This window comes from Ranitomeya variabilis, chromosome 2, assembly GCF_051348905.1.
Source record: "Ranitomeya variabilis isolate aRanVar5 chromosome 2, aRanVar5.hap1, whole genome shotgun sequence".
NCBI classification, from domain to species: domain Eukaryota; kingdom Metazoa; phylum Chordata; class Amphibia; order Anura; family Dendrobatidae; genus Ranitomeya; species Ranitomeya variabilis.
In genome coordinates, this window is record NC_135233.1 from 141058383 (window position 1) to 141077757 (window position 19375).

The following is a 19375-nucleotide window of genomic DNA, read 5'->3' on the forward strand; positions in this document are numbered from 1 at the left end:
TTTTATTTTCCCAGAGGTAACAGGAGAAATTGGACTGCAAAAGTTGTTGTCCAATTTGTCCTGAGTACGCTGATACCCCATATGTGGAGGGGTACCACTGTTTGGGCGCATGGCAGGGCTCAGAAGGGAAGGAGCGCCATAAGACTTTCTCAAGCTAAAATTAGCTGGAATTGAGATTGGACGCCATGTCGCGTTTGGTGAGCCCCTGATGTGCCTAAACAGTGGAAACCCCCCACAAGTGACCCCATTTTGGAAACTAGACCCCCTAAGGAACTTATTTAGATGTGTGGTGAGCACTTTTATCCCCCAAGTGCTTCACAGAAGTTTATACCGCCCGTACGTGAAAATAAAAAAACGTATTTTTTCCACAAACATGATGGTTCAGTCCCCAATTTTTAATTTTCACAAGGGTAACTGAAGAAATTGAACCACAAAAGTTGTAGTCCAATTTGTCCTGAGTACGCCAATACCCCATATGTGGGGGGAACCACTGTTTAGGCGCATGGCAGGGCTCAGAAGGGAAGGAGCACCATAAGACTTTCTCAAGCTAAAATTAGCTGGAATTGAGATTGGACGCCATGTCGCGTTTGGTGAGCCCCTGATGTGCCTAAATAGTGGAAACCCCCCACAAGTGACCCCATTTTGGAAACTAGACCCCCTAAGGAACTTATCTAGATGTGTGGTGAGCACTTTTATCCCCCAAGTTCTTCACAGAAGTTTATACCGCCCGTACGTGAAAATAAAAAAACGTATTTTTTCCACAAACATGATGGTTCAGTCCCCAATTTTTAATTTTCACAAGGGTAACTGAAGAAATTGAACCACAAAAGTTGTAGTCCAATTTGTCCTGAGTACGCCAATACCCCATATGTGGGGGGAACCACTGTTTAGGCGCATGGCAGGGCTCAGAAGGGAAGGAGCACCATAAGACTTTCTCAAGCTAAAATTAGCTGGAATTGAGATTGGACGCCATGTCGCGTTTGGTGAGCCCCTGATGTGCCTAAACAGTGGAAACCCCCCACAAGTGACCCCATTTTGGAAACTAGACCCCCTAAGGAACTTATTTAGATGTGTGGTGAGCACTTTTATCCCCCAAGTGCTTCACAGAAGTTTATACCGCCCGTACGTGAAAATAAAAAAACGTATTTTTTCCACAAACATGATGGTTCAGTCCCCAATTTTTAATTTTCACAAGGGTAACTGAAGAAATTGGACCACAAAAGTTGTAGTCCAATTTGTCCTGAGTACGCCAATACCCCACATGTGGGGGGGAACCACTGTTTAGGCGCATGGCAGGGCTCAGAAGGGAAGGAGCGCCATAAGACTTTCTCAAGCTAAAATTAGCTGGAATTGAGATTGGACGCCATGTCGCGTTTGGTGAGCCCCTGATGTGCCTAAACAGTGGAAACCCCCCACAAGTGACCCCATTTTGGAAACTAGACCCCCTAAGGAACTTATTTAGATGTGTGGTGAGCACTTTTATCCCCCAAGTGCTTCACAGAAGTTTATACCGCCCGTACGTGAAAATAAAAAAACGTATTTTTTCCACAAACATGATGGTTCAGTCCCCAATTTTTAATTTTCACAAGGGTAACTGAAGAAATTGGACGACAAAAGTTGTAGTCCAATTTGTCCTGAGTACGCCAATACCCCATATGTGGGGGGGAACCACTGTTTAGGCGCATGGCAGGGCTCAGAAGGGAAGGAGCGCCATAAGACTTTCTCAAGCTAAAATTAGCTGGAATTGAGATTGGACGCCATGTCGCGTTTGGTGAGCCCCTGATGTGCCTAAACAGTGGAAACCCCCCACAAGTGACCCCATTTTGAAAACTAGACCCCCTAAGGAACTTATTTAGATGTGTGGTGAGCACTTTTATCCCCCAAGTGCTTCACAGAAGTTTATACCGCCCGTACGTGAAAATAAAAAAACGTATTTTTTCCACAAACATGATGGTTCAGTCCCCAATTTTTAATTTTCACAAGGGTAACTGAAGAAATTGGACCACAAAAGTTGTAGTCCAATTTGTCCTGAGTACGCCAATACCCCATATGTGGGGGGGAACCACTGTTTAGGCGCATGGCAGGGCTCAGAAGGGAAGGAGCGCCATAAGACTTTCTCAAGCTAAAATTAGCTGGAATTGAGATTGGACGCCATGTCGCGTTTGGTGAGCCCCTGATGTGCCTAAACAGTGGAAACCCCCCACAAGTGACCCCATTTTGGAAACTAGACCCCCTAAGGAACTTATTTAGATGTGTGGTGAGCACTTTTATCCCCCAAGTGCTTCACAGAAGTTTATACCGCCCGTACGTGAAAATAAAAAAACGTATTTTTTCCACAAACATGATGGTTCAGTCCCCAATTTTTAATTTTCACAAGGGTAACTGAAGAAATTGGACCACAAAAGTTGTAGTCCAATTTGTCCTGAGTACGCCAATACCCCATATGTGGGGGGGAACCACTGTTTAGGCGCATGGCAGGGCTCAGAAGGGAAGGAGCGCCATAAGACTTTCTCAAGCTAAAATTAGCTGGAATTGAGATTGGACGCCATGTCGCGTTTGGTGAGCCCCTGATGTGCCTAAACAGTGGAAACCCCCCACAAGTGACCCCATTTTGGAAACTAGACCCCCTAAGGAACTTATTTAGATGTGTGGTGAGCACTTTTATCCCCCAAGTGCTTCACAGAAGTTTATACCGCCCGTACGTGAAAATAAAAAATCCTATTTTTTGCCCACAAAAATGATCTTTTCGTCCCCAATTTATTAATTTCCCAAGGGTAACAGGAGAAATTGGACAACAAAAGTTGTTGTCCAATTTGCCCTGAGTACGCTGGTACCCCACATGTGGGAGAAAACTACTGTTTGGGCACACGTCAGGGCTCGGAAGGGAAGTAGTGACGTTTTGGAACGCAGGCTTTGATGGAATCTTCTGCGGCCGTCACGTTCCATTTGGCGAGCCCCTGATGTGCCTAAACAGTGGAAACCCCCCACAAGTGACCCCATTTTGGAAACTAGACCCCCTAAGGAACTTATCTAGATGTGTGGTGAGCACTTTTATCCCCCAAGTGCTTCACCAAAGTTTATACCGCCCATGCGTGAAAATAAAAAATCCTATTTTTTGCCCACAAAAATGATCTTTTCGTCCCCAATTTATTAATTTCCCAAGGGTAACAGGAGAAATTGGACCACAAAAGTTGTTGTCCAATTTGCCCTGAGTACGCTGGTACCCCACATGTGGGAGAAAACTACTGTTTGGGCACACGTCAGGGCTCGGAAGGGAAGTAGTGACGTTTTGGAACGCAGGCTTTGATGGAATCTTCTGCGGCCGTCACGTTCCATTTGGCGAGCCCCTGATGTGCCTAAACAGTGGAAACCCCCCACAAGTGACCCCATTTTGGAAACTAGACCCCCTAAGGAACTTATCTAGATGTGTGGTGAGCACTTTTATCCCCCAAGTGCTTCACCAAAGTTTATACCGCCCATGCGTGAAAATAAAAAATCCTATTTTTTGCCCACAAAAATGATCTTTTCGTCCCCAATTTATTAATTTCCCAAGGGTAACAGGAGAAATTGGACCACAAAAGTTGTTGTCCAATTTGCCCTGAGTACGCTGGTACCCCACATGTGGGAGAAAACTACTGTTTGGGCACACGTCAGGGCTCGGAAGGGAAGTAGTGACGTTTTGGAACGCAGGCTTTGATGGAATCTTCTGCGGCCGTCACGTTCCATTTGGCGAGCCCCTGATGTGCCTAAACAGTGGAAACCCCCCACAAGTGACCCCATTTTGGAAACTAGACCCCCTAAGGAACTTATCTAGATGTGTGGTGAGCACTTTTATCCCCCAAGTGCTTCACCAAAGTTTATACCGCCCATGCGTGAAAATAAAAAATCCTATTTTTTGCCCACAAAAATGATCGTTTATTCCCCAATTTATTAATTTCCCAAGGGTAACAGGAGAAATTGGACCACAAAAGTTGTTGTCCAATTTGTCCTGAGTACGCTGGTACCCCACATGTGGGAAAAAACTGTTTGGGCACACGTTGGGGCTCGAAAGGGAAGTACTGACGTTTTTGAATGCAGACTTTGATGGAATCGTCTGCGGGCGTCATGTTCCGTTTGCAGAGCCCCTGATGTGCCTAAACAGGAAAAAAACCCACAAGTGACAACATTTTGGAAAGTAGACCCCCAGAGAACTTACCTAGATGTGCCAACTTTGGAATTATTCTATTTCCTGTAAAGTAAATTAGTAGTGCATGGAGGTGTGGTACAATTTAAAGCAATCCTTCATACACAGGCCAGGTTTGTCGGGGCAGGTGTCGCATTGATAGGTGGTGTCCCTTCGAATTCCTCTTTTGTAGCACACTCGGCACCTTTTTTGCGGCTTACCTTTTTTTTCAGTTGGCGGGACCACCCCTGGAAAATGCTGGCCTGGTACGACACGTGTACCTTCAGTTCCAAAAGTACTGGAGCCCGCTCCTTCCCTCGTGCCAAACATCAGGGCCTTAACCACTACCTCCTGGAAATGAAGGTACGACGTATCGGTGTTGCGTGCACATCGTGACAGCAGGAAAGCGTTGAGCATTGCCATTTGTACGATGTGCACGGACAGCTTTTTGTACCACACCCGGGCCTTTCTCAAAGCACTGTATGGTTGGAGGAGTTGATCGGAGAGATCAACGCCCCCCATGTTTTTGTTGTACCCCAGTACACAGTCCGGTTTGCAGACCTGTGCAGAGGTACCCCGTACAGTGCTGAGGGCGCTGCCATCACCGTGTATGGTGGTCAACAGAAGGACATCCTTTTTGTCCTTGTACTTGACAACCAGCAGGTGGTCGCTACATTGGGCTTTGCTCTCGCCTTTTCTGAGCATCTGCCCAAGTAGCGTCTTCGGGAGGCCTCTCTGACTTTTGCGGACAGTACCGCAGGCTGCGGTACCTCGCGCAAAGAGAGATTTGTAGAGTGGGATGCTGGAATAAAAGTTATCGGTATAGAGGTGATAACCTTTATCCAGCAGTGGGTGCACCAAATCCCACACAATTTTCCCACTCACTCCCAGGATAGAAGGACACTCAGGCGGTTCAATCCTGCTGTCCTTCCCTTCGTAGACTCTAAAGCTGTGGGTGTACCCTGAGGTACTCTCACACAGCTTGTAGAGTTTGATTCCGTACCTGGCCCTCTTGCTGGGCAGGTATTGACGGAATCTAAGCCGCCCCTTAAAATGAATTAAGGACTCATCCACGCAGATGTCCCTTTGAGGCACGTACACTTCTGCAAACTTTTTGTTGAAGTGTTCGATGACCGGCCGAACTTTGAACAGACGGTCAAAGTTGGGGTCATCTCGTGCGGGACACCGTGCATTATCGTTGTAATGCAGGAACTTATGGATGGCCTCAAAACGCGTCCGGGTCATGACCATTCGGAATACTGGAGTGTTATATAAAATATCCACACTCCAATATTGCCGAAGTTCAGGCTTCTTCAGGATCCCCATGTGGAGGACCAGGCCCCAAAACTGCATCATTTCAACTGCGTCTACAGGAGACCAGTTAGAATATGATGAACCCGAGTTTTGGTCCAAAAATTGCCGAGCATACAGATTAGTTTGCTCCACCATGAGGTTGACGAAAGCCTCAGAGAAAAAGACTTTGAAAAAGTCTAGTTCTGTGAGGCCGGTGGTGTCAAACTTGATTCCTGATTCTGCCACAAAATCAGGAATCAGTGGCTCGTAATTTTCGGGTGGCGAGGTCCATATGGGGTCCGCAGTGGGGTGCGCTGGTTCGTCTTCAGCAATGGTGGGCGCTTCATCTTCATCACCGATGGGCCTAGCCTCATCTTCTGTCCTGCGGCGTCTGCGTGGCGGTTCCGCAGGGCCGGAGGAGGAAGATGAGGAGTGGGAAGAGGATGAGGAAGAATCAGAAAAATAAAGAAAAGTGGGATCCTCTCCCTCGCTATCAGTGTCGGAGGCAAGGAAAGAATATGCCTCCTCCGCTGAATAGCGCTGTTGGGACGAACGGGACGAGCGGGACATTTTTTTTGTAAGTGTGGTGCTTGGGTGCACTTTATTGGTAACTGTGTAAGTGTGGGGGGATAGTGCTTGGTGCAAACTACACTGAAAAGAAAAAGTTAAAGGAAAAAAAAAAACCTTTGAAAGAAAAGTATAAAACAGCAGGCCCTAGCTCTGATAAGTGAACCGCGTCACTTATCACAGTTCGGTGGCTGCTGGGTGTGTGAACGGGGATGTGAAAAAAAAAAAAAACGCAGGCACGAGAGCTCTGATAAATGAACCGCGTCACTTATCTAAGTTCAGCGGCTGCTGGGTGCGTGCACAGGGATTTGAGAAAAAAAGAAAAAAAAGCACGGGTTAGACGCGGCGGGGTGAGCGCACGGAGATGTGGGGGGAAAAAAAAAAAGAAAGCACGGGTTAGACGCGGCGGGGTGAGCGCACGGAGATGTGGGGGGAAAAAAAAAAAGAAAGCACGGGTTAGACGCGGCGGGGTGAGCGCACGGAGATGTGGGGGGAAAAAAAAGAAAAAGAAAGCACGGGTTAGACGCGGCGGGGTGAGCGCACGGAGATGTGGGGTAAAAAAAAAAGAAAGCACGGGTTAGATGCGGCGGGGTGAGCGCACGGAGATGTGGGGTAAAAAAAAAAGAAAGCACGGGTTAGATGCGGCGGGGTGAGCGCACGGAGATGTGGTGAAAAAAAAAAAAAGGAAAACGGCAGGCACAAGCTCTGATAAGTGAACTGCGTCACTTATCAAAGTTTGGCGGCTGCGGGATGGGTGTACGGAATTGGGAAAAGGGGGCTGCTGAAAAAAAAGCGAGCACGAGTGTTGGTCAGTGAACTGCGTCACCAATCAACGCTCGGCGGCTGCTAAAAGTGCACACGGAGGCGACGCAAAGAGGGACGGAGGGGGTAAAAAAGAGGGGGGAAGGGGGGATGGGTGGATGGAGGGGGGGATGGGTGGATGGAGGGGGGGATGGAGGGGGGATGGGGTGGATGGAGGGGGGGATGGGGGTGTGAAGTGAGACCGGGTAGGGGCTGTTAGCACTTACCTTTTGTAGACTCTCTTCTTTCTTTGGTTTTCTTCTTTCTTTCGCTTTTTTTGTATCGCAGGGGATTGTGGCGTTACAGGCTTCTGTAGCACCACAAGGCCCAGCAAGACAGGATCTGGCTGTGTGACCGCTCAGCAGGAGTCCTCAGCTAGAGTGAGGACCCCTGCAGAGCGGTCACACAGGTCACCTGCAGGTGACAGACAGGTCACAGAGCGGTCACACCGCTGCTGTGAGCTGTCATTGGTGGGATCGAATGATAACATCGATCCCACCAATCCCTGCAGGGCTTGGTGACCATGGCAAGTGCCTTGGATCCCTCCTATCCTAGGCAGGTCACTGCCAGGTCACCAGCAGGGCACACAGCGGTCATAACGTGACCGCCGCTGTGCCCTGTGATTGGCGCGATCGTCGATCGCATCGATCGCGCCAATCAGCACCTGCAGGCCCTGCTGGGCCTGCACTAATCACTGGCCTGTGATCGGTGCCATTGCAGCACCGATCCAGGCCGCTGCAGAAGGGGACAGCAGGGAGCAGGGCGCACGGTACAGAAGGGCACAGCGGCGGTAATACACACAGCGGTCATAACGTGACCGCCGCTGTGCCCTGTGATTGGCGCGATCGTCGATCGCATTGATCGCGCCAATCAGCTCCTGCAGGCCCTCCTGGGCCTGCACTAGGCTCTGGCCTACGATCGGTGCTATTGCAGCACCGATCCAGGCCAGCACAGCAGGGCACAGCGGCGGTAATACCTGTGATTGGCGCGATCGATACGATCGGCGATCGCGCCAATCCGGGGGGTTTTTGCCGGTGTCTGGCGTTGCCAGGCACCGGCCCTAGGATCGAGTACATCGGTACTCGATCCTAGCCTGCGACCTCATTGTTTCAGCCGCTCCGATTGGCTGAAACAATGAGGAACGCTGTGATTGGCTGTTCAGAATTGAATAGCCAATCACAGCGATCCAAAGGCCTGGGGGGCGGAGCCAGGCCCGGGGATGTCGGCGCCATCTTCATCCAGGTAAGATGGCACCGGCAATTTAATGCGATCACCGCGACTTAAGTCGCGATGTCGCATTAAACAGTATGACGTACTATCCCGTCACCGGGAATTAAGGCCCACCCCACCTCGACGGGATAGTACGTCATATGGGCTTAAGGGGTTAAAAATTGAGGAAAATGTAGGGATTAAGGCAAATTTGAATATTTGAGGTAAATATTTAAACTACAGTCCCAAAGAAACATTTGATGTTAAAATAATATCAGAAATATAGCGCAATCCAGTCACAAAAAACATTATCTACTAGAGGGGGGTAATCCAGAAAAAAACATGGCCAGTGTGTGCAGGATGTCATGAAATGTAAAATACGCCTGAGAAAATCTGGTCTATGGTAAAGTTATGAATTTGACAAATATGAGCTTTTTTGGAGAGGTTAAAGTGTTTAAATAAACTAAAACCTTGTGCTTAGTGTTGTTGACAAATCTCGATGGCATTTTATTCTAATATTCACTCTTGGTCACCACACTAAACATGTAATCAAAAATGAAAATCTACAAAAGGGGAAAAATATTTTTTTCTGGATGAAATTTACAGTCAACAGTAAGGTTCCCATTAAAAGTCTGTGTATTGCTCTTGATAAGTGTCTTAAAAAAATCTGTTAGTGCAAACTTCATAAGAGAGCACACATTCAATAAACACTAGCTGCCTACGAAATCCAAAACTTCATGTGCATTCACCAGGATGGCCGAGTGGTTAAGGCGTTGGACTTAAGATCCAATGGATATGTATCCTCGTGGGTTCGAACCCCACTCCTGGTATGAGTTTTACACTTGAAATTCTACAAGATTTCTGAAAAAAGAGTAATGTTTCAGCAAAAGAAATGTTCTTGTAGCCAGGTAGTGCAGTATTAACCCTTCAGTGCCCCTGACTATCACCCTTTAATGTTTATTTTTTTCCATTATGAGATGAATCTCTAGTACATTAGAGCATGATATTACATTAAGTTCCAAACTTAAAATTTGAGGGGCCTCGAATCCCACTCCTGGTATGAGTCTTATACTTGAAATTCTACAAGTTTCTGAAAATGGAGTAATGTTTGAGCAAAAGAAAAGTTCTTGTTGCCAGATAGCACAGTATTAAACCTTCAATGCACCTGACAATCGCCCTCTAATGTTTATTTTTTCCATTATGAGATGAATCTCTAGTACATTAGAGCATGATATTACAGTAAGCTCCAAACTTAAAAATTGAGGGGTTCGAACCTCATTCCTGGTATGAGTTGTACACTTGAAATTCTACAAGATTTCTGAATAATGATTAATATTTCAGCAAAAGAATTGTTCTTGTTGCCAGAGAGTGCAGAATTAACCCTTCAATTAACCCTTTAATATGCCCTTTTATGTTTATTTTTTCCATTATGAGATGAATCTCTAGTACCTTAGAGCATGATATTACAGTAAGCTCCAAACTTAAAAATTGAGGGGTTCGAACCTCATTTCTGGTATGAGTTTTACACTTGAAATTCTACAAGATTTCTAAAAAATTATTATTATTTCAGCAAAAGAATTGTTCTTGTTGCCAGAGAGTGCAGTATTAACCCTTCCATACGCCCATTTATGTTTATTTTTTCCATTATGAGATTAATCTCTAGTACATTAGAGCATGATATTACATTAAGTTCCAAACTTAAAAATTGAGGGGGTTCAAACCCCACTCCTGGTATGATTTTTATACTTCAAATTCTACAAGGTTTCTGAAAATGGAGTAATGTTTGAGCACAAGAAAAGTTTATGTTGCCCGATAGCACAGTATTAATCTTCAATATACCTGACTATCGCCCTTTTATGTTTATTTTTTCCATTATGAGATGAGTCTCTAGTACATTAGAGCATGATATTACAGTAAGTTCCAAACTTAAAAATTGAGGAAAATGTAGGGATTAAGGCAAATTTGAATATTTGAGGTAAATATTTAAACTACAGTCCCAAAGAAACATTTGATGTTAAAATAATATCAGAAATATAGCGCAATCCAGTCACAAAAAACATTATCTACTAGAGGGGGGTAATCCAGAAAAAAACATGGCCAGTGTGTGCAGGATGTCATGAAATGTAAAATACGCCTGAGAAAATCTGGTCTATGGTAAAGTTATGAATTTGACAAATATGAGCTTTTTTGGAGAGGTTAAAGTGTTTAAATAAACTAAAACCTTGTGCTTAGTGTTGTTGACAAATCTCGATGGCATTTTATTCTAATATTCACTCTTGGTCACCACACTAAACATGTAATCAAAAATGAAAATCTACAAAAGGGGAAAAATATTTTTTTCTGGATGAAATTTACAGTCAACAGTAAGGTTCCCATTAAAAGTCTGTGTATTGCTCTTGATAAGTGTCTTAAAAAAATCTGTTAGTGCAAACTTCATAAGAGAGCACACATTCAATAAACACTAGCTGCCTACGAAATCCAAAACTTCATGTGCATTCACCAGGATGGCCGAGTGGTTAAGGCGTTGGACTTAAGATCCAATGGATATGTATCCTCGTGGGTTCGAACCCCACTCCTGGTATGAGTTTTACACTTGAAATTCTACAAGATTTCTGAAAAAAGAGTAATGTTTCAGCAAAAGAAATGTTCTTGTAGCCAGGTAGTGCAGTATTAACCCTTCAGTGCCCCTGACTATCACCCTTTAATGTTTATTTTTTTCCATTATGAGATGAATCTCTAGTACATTAGAGCATGATATTACATTAAGTTCCAAACTTAAAATTTGAGGGGCCTCGAATCCCACTCCTGGTATGTGTCTTATACTTGAAATTCTACAAGTTTCTGAAAATGGAGTAATGTTTGAGCAAAAGAAAAGTTCTTGTTGCCAGATAGCACAGTATTAAACCTTCAATGCACCTGACAATCGCCCTTTTATGTTTATTTTTTCCATTATGAGATGAATCTCTAGTACATTAGAGCATGATATTACAGTAAGCTCCAAACTTAAAAATTGAGGGGTTCGAACCTCATTCCTGGTATGAGTTGTACACTTGAAATTCTACAAGATTTCTGAATAATGATTAATATTTCAGCAAAAGAATTGTTCTTGTTGCCAGAGAGTGCAGAATTAACCCTTCAATTAACCCTTTAATATGCCCTTTTATGTTTATTTTTTCCATTATGAGATGAATCTCTAGTACCTTAGAGCATGATATTACAGTAAGCTCCAAACTTAAAAATTGAGGGGTTCGAACCTCATTTCTGGTATGAGTTTTACACTTGAAATTCTACAAGATTTCTAAAAAATTATTATTATTTCAGCAAAAGAATTGTTCTTGTTGCCAGAGAGTGCAGTATTAACCCTTCCATACGCCCATTTATGTTTATTTTTTCCATTATGAGATTAATCTCTAGTACATTAGAGCATGATATTACATTAAGTTCCAAACTTAAAAATTGAGGGGGTTCAAACCCCACTCCTGGTATGATTTTTATACTTCAAATTCTACAAGGTTTCTGAAAATGGAGTAATGTTTGAGCACAAGAAAAGTTTATGTTGCCCGATAGCACAGTATTAATCTTCAATATACCTGACTATCGCCCTTTTATGTTTATTTTTTCCATTATGAGATGAGTCTCTAGTACATTAGAGCATGATATTACAGTAAGTTCCAAACTTAAAAATTGAGGAAAATGTAGGGATTAAGGCAAATTTGAATATTTGAGGTAAATATTTAAACTACAGTCCCAAAGAAACATTTGATGTTAAAATAATATCAGAAATATAGCGCAATCCAGTCACAAAAAACATTATCTACTAGAGGGGGGTAATCCAGAAAAAAACATGGCCAGTGTGTGCAGGATGTCATGAAATGTAAAATACGCCTGAGAAAATCTGGTCTATGGTAAAGTTATGAATTTGACAAATATGAGCTTTTTTGGAGAGGTTAAAGTGTTTAAATAAACTAAAACCTTGTGCTTAGTGTTGTTGACAAATCTCGATGGCATTTTATTCTAATATTCACTCTTGGTCACCACACTAAACATGTAATCAAAAATGAAAATCTACAAAAGGGGAAAAATATTTTTTTCTGGATGAAATTTACAGTCAACAGTAAGGTTCCCATTAAAAGTCTGTGTATTGCTCTTGATAAGTGTCTTAAAAAAATCTGTTAGTGCAAACTTCATAAGAGAGCACACATTCAATAAACACTAGCTGCCTACGAAATCCAAAACTTCATGTGCATTCAACAGGATGGCCGAGTGGTTAAGGCGTTGGACTTAAGATCCAATGGATATGTATCCTCGTGGGTTCGAACCCCACTCCTGGTATGAGTTTTACACTTGAAATTCTACAAGATTTCTGAAAAAAGAGTAATGTTCTTGTAGCCAGGTAGTGCAGTATTAACCCTTCAGTGCCCCTGACTATCACCCTTTAATGTTTATTTTTTTCCATTATGAGATGAATCTCTAGTACATTAGAGCATGATATTACATTAAGTTCCAAACTTAAAATTTGAGGGGCCTCGAATCCCACTCCTGGTATGAGTCTTATACTTGAAATTCTACAAGTTTCTGAAAATGGAGTAATGTTTGAGCAAAAGAAAAGTTCTTGTTGCCAGATAGCACAGTATTAAACCTTCAATGCACCTGACAATCGCCCTTTTATGTTTATTTTTTCCATTATGAGATGAATCTCTAGTACATTAGAGCATGATATTACAGTAAGCTCCAAACTTAAAAATTGAGGGGTTCGTACCTCATTCCTGGTATGAGTTGTACACTTGAAATTCTACAAGATTTCTGAATAATGATTAATATTTCAGCAAAAGAATTGTTCTTGTTGCCAGAGAGTGCAGTATTAACCCTTCAATTAACCCTTTAATATGCCCTTTTATGTTTATTTTTTCCATTATGAGATGAATCTCTAGTACCTTAGAGCATGATATTACAGTAAGCTCCAAACTTAAAAATTGAGGGGTTCGAACCTCATTTCTGGTATGAGTTTTACACTTGAAATTCTACAAGATTTCTAAAAAATGATTATTATTTCAGCAAAAGAATTGTTCTTGTTGCCAGAGAGTGCAGTATTATTAACCCTTCCATACGCCCATTTATGTTTATTTTTTCCATTATGAGATTAATCTCTAGTACATTAGAGCATGATATTACATTAAGTTCCAAACTTAAAAATTGAGGGGGTTCAAACCCCACTCCTGGTATGATTTTTATACTTCAAATTCTACAAGGTTTCTGAAAATGGAGTAATGTTTGAGCACAAGAAAAGTTTGTGTTGCCCGATAGCACAGTATTAATCTTCAATATACCTGACTATCTCCCTTTTATGTTTATTTTTTCCATTATGAGATGAATCTCTAGTACATTAGAGCATGATATTACAGTAAGTTCCAAACTTAAAAATTGAGGAAAATGTAGGGATTAAGGCCAATTTGAATATTTGAGGTAAATATTCAAACTACAGTCCCAAAGAAACATTTGATGTTAAAATAATATCAGAAATATAGCGCAATCCATTCACAAAAAACATTATCTACTAGAGGGGGGTAATCCAGAAAAAAACATGGCCAGTGTGCGTAGGATGTCATGAAATGTAAAATACGCCTGAGAAAATCTGGCCTATGGTAAAGTGATGAATTTGACAAATATGAGCTTTTTTGGAGAGGTTAAAGTGTTTAAATAAACTAAAACCTTGTGCTTAGTGTTGTTGACAAATCTCGATGGCATTTTATTCTAATATTCACTCTTGGTCACCACACTAAACATGTAATCAAAAATGAAAATCTACAAAAGGGGAAAAATATTTTTTTCTGGATGAAATTTACAGTCAACAGTAAGGTTCCCATTAAAAGTCTGTGTATTGCTCTTGATAAGTGTCTTAAAAAAATCTGTTAGTGCAAACTTCATAAGAGAGCACACATTCAATAAACACTAGCTGCCTACGAAATCCAAAACTTCATGTGCATTCACCAGGATGGCCGAGTGGTTAAGGCGTTGGACTTAAGATCCAATGGATATGTATCCTCGTGGGTTCGAACCCCACTCCTGGTATGAGTTTTACACTTGAAATTCTACAAGATTTCTGAAAAAAGAGTAATGTTCTTGTAGCCAGGTAGTGCAGTATTAACCCTTCAGTGCCCCTGACTATCACCCTTTAATGTTTATTTTTTTCCATTATGAGATGAATCTCTAGTACATTAGAGCATGATATTACATTAAGTTCCAAACTTAAAATTTGAGGGGCCTCGAATCCCACTCCTGGTATGAGTCTTATACTTGAAATTCTACAAGTTTCTGAAAATGGAGTAATGTTTGAGCAAAAGAAAAGTTCTTGTTGCCAGATAGCACAGTATTAAACCTTCAATGCACCTGACAATCGCCCTTTTATGTTTATTTTTTCCATTATGAGATGAATCTCTAGTACATTAGAGCATGATATTACAGTAAGCTCCAAACTTAAAAATTGAGGGGTTCGTACCTCATTCCTGGTATGAGTTGTACACTTGAAATTCTACAAGATTTCTGAATAATGATTAATATTTCAGCAAAAGAATTGTTCTTGTTGCCAGAGAGTGCAGTATTAACCCTTCAATTAACCCTTTAATATGCCCTTTTATGTTTATTTTTTCCATTATGAGATGAATCTCTAGTACCTTAGAGCATGATATTACAGTAAGCTCCAAACTTAAAAATTGAGGGGTTCGAACCTCATTTCTGGTATGAGTTTTACACTTGAAATTCTACAAGATTTCTAAAAAATGATTATTATTTCAGCAAAAGAATTGTTCTTGTTGCCAGAGAGTGCAGTATTAACCCTTCCATACGCCCATTTATGTTTATTTTTTCCATTATGAGATTAATCTCTAGTACATTAGAGCATGATATTACATTAAGTTCCAAACTTAAAAATTGAGGGGGTTCAAACCCCACTCCTGGTATGATTTTTATACTTCAAATTCTACAAGGTTTCTGAAAATGGAGTAATGTTTGAGCACAAGAAAAGTTTGTGTTGCCCGATAGCACAGTATTAATCTTCAATATACCTGACTATCGCCCTTTTATGTTTATTTTTTCCATTATGAGATGAATCTCTAGTACATTAGAGCATGATATTACAGTAAGTTCCAAACTTAAAAATTGAGGAAAATGTAGGGATTAAGGCCAATTTGAATATTTGAGGTAAATATTCAAACTACAGTCCCAAAGAAACATTTGATGTTAAAATAATATCAGAAATATAGCGCAATCCATTCACAAAAAACATTATCTACTAGAGGGGGGTAATCCAGAAAAAAACATGGCCAGTGTGCGTAGGATGTCATGAAATGTAAAATACGCCTGAGAAAATCTGGCCTATGGTAAAGTGATGAATTTGACAAATATGAGCTTTTTTGGAGAGGTTAAAGTGTTTAAATAAACTAAAACCTTGTGCTTAGTGTTGTTGACAAATCTCGATGACATTTTATTCTAATATTCACTCTTGGTCACCACACTAAACATGTAATCAAAAATGAAAATCTACAAAAGGGGAAAAATATTTTTTTCTGGATGAAATTTACACTCAACAGTAAGGTTCCCATTAAAAGTCTGTGTATTGCTCTTGATAAGTGTCTTAAAAAAATCTGTTAGTGCAAACTTCATAAGAGAGCACTAGTGTTGAGCGATACCGTCCGATACTTGAAAGTATCGGTATCGGAAAGTATCGGCCGATACCGGCAAAATATCGGATCCAATCCGATACCGATACCCGATACCAATACAAGTCAATGGGACTCATGTATCGGACGGTATTCCTGATGGTTCCCAGGGTCTGAAGGAGAGGAAACTCTCCTTCAGGCCCTGGGAACCATATAAATGTGTAAAAGAAAGAATTAAAATAAAAAATATCGCTATACTCACCTGTCCGACGCAGCCGGGACCTCAGCGAGGGAACCGGCAGCGTTGTTTGTTTAAAATTCGCGCTATTACTTGGTTACGTGAATTCCCGGCTTGTGATTGGTCAGGTCGGCCATGTTGCCGGGACGCGGACCAATCACAGCAAGCCGTGACGAAATTACGTCACGGCTTGCTGTGATTGGTCCGCGTCCCGGCAATATGGCCGCCCTGACCAATCACAAGCCGTGACGTCACGGGAGGCTGGACACGCGCTCATTTTAAAATGGGCGCGTGTCCAGCCTCCCGTGACGTCACGGCTTGTGATTGGTTGCGCCGCGGTCAACCAATCACAAGCCGGGAGGCTGGACGCGCTCATTTTAAAATGGGCGCGTGTCCAGCCTCCCGTGACGTCACGGCTTGTGATTGGTTGCGCCGCGGTCAACCAATCACAAGCCGGGAGGCTGGACGCGCTCATTTTAAAATGGGCGCGTGTCCAGCCTCCCGTGACGTCACGGCTTGTGATTGGTCAGGGCGGCCATATTGCCGGGACGCGGACCAATCACAGCAAGCCGTGACGTAATTTCGTCACGGCTTGCTGTGATTGGTCCGCGTCCCAGCAACGTGGCCGACCTGACCAATCACAAGCCGGGAATTCACGTAACCAAGTAATAGCGCGAATTTTAAACAAACAACCCTGCCGGTTCCCTCGCTGAAGTCCCGGCTGCGTCGGAGAGGTGAGTATAGCGATATTTTTTATTTTAATTCTCTCTTTTACACATTTTAACATTAATGTTGTTGCGATACCCGATACCCGATACCACAAGAGTATCGGAATCCCGGTATCGGAATTCCGATACAGCAAGTATCGGCCGATACCCGATACTTGCAGCATCGGAATGCTCAACACTAGAGAGCACACATTCAATAAACACTAGCTGCCTACGAAATCCAAAACTTCATGTGCATTCACCAGGATGGCCGAGTGGTTAAGGCGTTGGACTTAAGATCCAATGGATATGTATCCTCGTGGGTTCAAACCCCACTCCTGGTATGAGTTTTACACTTGAAATTCTACAAGATTTCTGAAAAAAGAGTAATGTTTCAGCAAAAGAAATGTTCTTGTAGCCAGGTAGTGCAGTATTAACCCTTCAGTGCCCCTGACTATCACCCTTTAATGTTTATTTTTTTCCATTATGAGATGAATCTCTAGTACATTAGAGCATGATATTACATTAAGTTCCAAACTTAAAATTTGAGGGGCCTCGAACCCCACTCCTGGTATGAGTCTTATACTTGAAATTCTACAAGTTTCTGAAAATGGAGTAATGTTTGAGCAAAAGAAAAGTTCTTGTTGCCAGATAGCACAGTATTAAACCTTCAATGCGCCTGACAATCGCCCTTTTATGTTTATTTTTTCCATTATGAGATGAATCTCTAGTACATTAGAGCATGATATTACAGTAAGCTCCAAACTTAAAAATTGAGGGGTTCGAACCTCATTCCTGGTATGAGTTGTACACTTGAAATTCTACAAGATTTCTGAATAATGATTAATATTTCAGCAAAAGAATTGTTCTTGTTGCCAGAGAGTGCAGTATTAACCCTTCAATTAACCCTTTAATATGCCCTTTTATGTTTATTTTTTCCATTATGAGATGAATCTCTAGTACCTTAGAGCATGATATTACAGTAAGCTCCAAACTTAAAAATTGAGGGGTTCGAACCTCATTCCTGGTATGAGTTTTACACTTGAAATTCTACAAGATTTCTAAAAAATGATTATTATTTCAGCAAAAGAATTGTTCTTGTTGCCAGAGAGTGCAGTATTAACCCTTCCATACGCCCATTTATGTTTATTTTTTCCATTATGAGATTAATCTCTAGTACATTAGAGCATGATATTACATTAAGTTCCAAACTTAAAAATTGAGGGGGTTCAAACCCCACTCCTGGTATGATTTTTATACTTCAAATTCTACAAGGTTTCTGAAAATGGAGTAATGTTTGAGCACAAGAAAAGTTTGTGTTGCCCGATAGCACAGTATTAATCTTCAATATACCTGACTATCGCCCTTTTATGTTTATTTTTTCCATTATGAGATGAATCTCTAGTACATTAGAGCATGATATTACAGTAAGTTCCAAACCTAAAAATTGAGGAAAATGTAGGGATTAAGGCCAATTTGAATATTTGAGGTAAATATTCAAACTACAGTCCCAAAGAAACATTTGATGTTAAAATAATATCAGAAATATAGCGCAATCCATTCACAAAAAACATTATCTACTAGAGGGGGGTAATCCAGAAAAAAACATGGCCAGTGTGCGTAGGATGTCATGAAATGTAAAATACGCCTGAGAAAATCTGGCCTATGGTAAAGTGATGAATTTGACAAATATGAGCTTTTTTGGAGAGGTTAAAGTGTATAAATAAACTAAAACCTTGTGCTTAGTGTTGTTGACAAATCTCGATGGCATTTTATTCTAATATTCACTATTGGTCACCACACTAAACATGTAATCAAAAATGAAAATCTACAAAAGGGGAAAAATATTTTTTTCTGGATGAAATTTACAGTCAACAGTAAGGTTCCCATTAAAAGTCTGTGTATTGCTCTTGATAAGTGTCTTAAAAAAATCTGTTAGTGCAAACTTCATAAGAGAGCACACATTCAATAAACACTAGCTGCCTACGAAATCCAAAACTTCATGCGCATTCACCAGGATGGCCGAGTGGTTAAGGCGTTGGACTTAAGATCCAATGGATATGTATCCTCGTGGGTTCGAACCCCACTCCTGGTATGAGTTTTACACTTGAAATTCTACAAGATTTCTGAAAAAAGAGTAATGTTTCAGCAAAAGAAATGTTCTTGTAGCCAGGTAGTGCAGTATTTACCCTTCAGTGCCCCTGACTAGCACCCTTTAATGTTAATTTTTTTCCAATATGAGATGAATCTCTAGTACATTAGAGCATGATATTACATTAAGTTCCAAACTTAAAATTTGAGGGGCCTCGAACCCCACTCCTGGTATGAGTCTTATACTTGAAATTCTACAAGTTTCTGAAAATGGAGTAATGTTTGAGCAAAAGAAAAGTTCTTGTTGCCAGATAGCACAGTATTAAACCTTCAATGCACCTGACAATCGCCCTTTTATGTTTATTTTTTCCATTATGAGATGAATCTCTAGTACATTAGAGCATGATATTACAGTAAGCTCCAAACTTAAAAATTGAGGGGTTCGAACCTCATTCCTGGTATGAGTTGTACACTTGAAATTCTACAAGATTTCTGAATAATGATTAATATTTCAGCAAAAGAATTGTTCTTGTTGCCAGAGAGTGCAGTATTAACCCTTCAATTAACCCTTTAATATGCCCTTTTATGTTTATTTTTTCCATTATGAGATGAATCTCTAGTACCTTAGAGCATGATATTACAGTAAGCTCCA

The 19375-nt window shown here is 41.5% G+C and overlaps 6 non-coding genes across 6 annotated transcripts; all 6 read left to right on the top strand.

Moving 5' to 3' along the window:
• Window positions 1-8779: 8779 nt before the first annotated feature.
• TRNAL-UAA (transfer RNA leucine (anticodon UAA)) lies at window positions 8780-8862 on the top strand. The gene has a single exon. It is a non-coding gene; the product is annotated as a tRNA-Leu (tRNA).
• A 1668-nt stretch (window positions 8863-10530) lies between these two features.
• On the top strand, window positions 10531-10613 carry TRNAL-UAA (transfer RNA leucine (anticodon UAA)). Its single transcript has one exon. It is a non-coding gene; the product is annotated as a tRNA-Leu (tRNA).
• A 1668-nt stretch (window positions 10614-12281) lies between these two features.
• On the top strand, window positions 12282-12364 carry TRNAL-UAA (transfer RNA leucine (anticodon UAA)). Its single transcript has one exon. It is a non-coding gene; the product is annotated as a tRNA-Leu (tRNA).
• Window positions 12365-14018: 1654 nt separating this feature from the next.
• TRNAL-UAA (transfer RNA leucine (anticodon UAA)) lies at window positions 14019-14101 on the top strand. Its single transcript has one exon. It is a non-coding gene; the product is annotated as a tRNA-Leu (tRNA).
• A 2792-nt stretch (window positions 14102-16893) lies between these two features.
• Window positions 16894-16976, top strand: TRNAL-UAA (transfer RNA leucine (anticodon UAA)). The gene has a single exon. It is a non-coding gene; the product is annotated as a tRNA-Leu (tRNA).
• Window positions 16977-18644: 1668 nt separating this feature from the next.
• Window positions 18645-18727, top strand: TRNAL-UAA (transfer RNA leucine (anticodon UAA)). Its single transcript has one exon. It is a non-coding gene; the product is annotated as a tRNA-Leu (tRNA).
• Window positions 18728-19375: the final 648 nt, after the last annotated feature.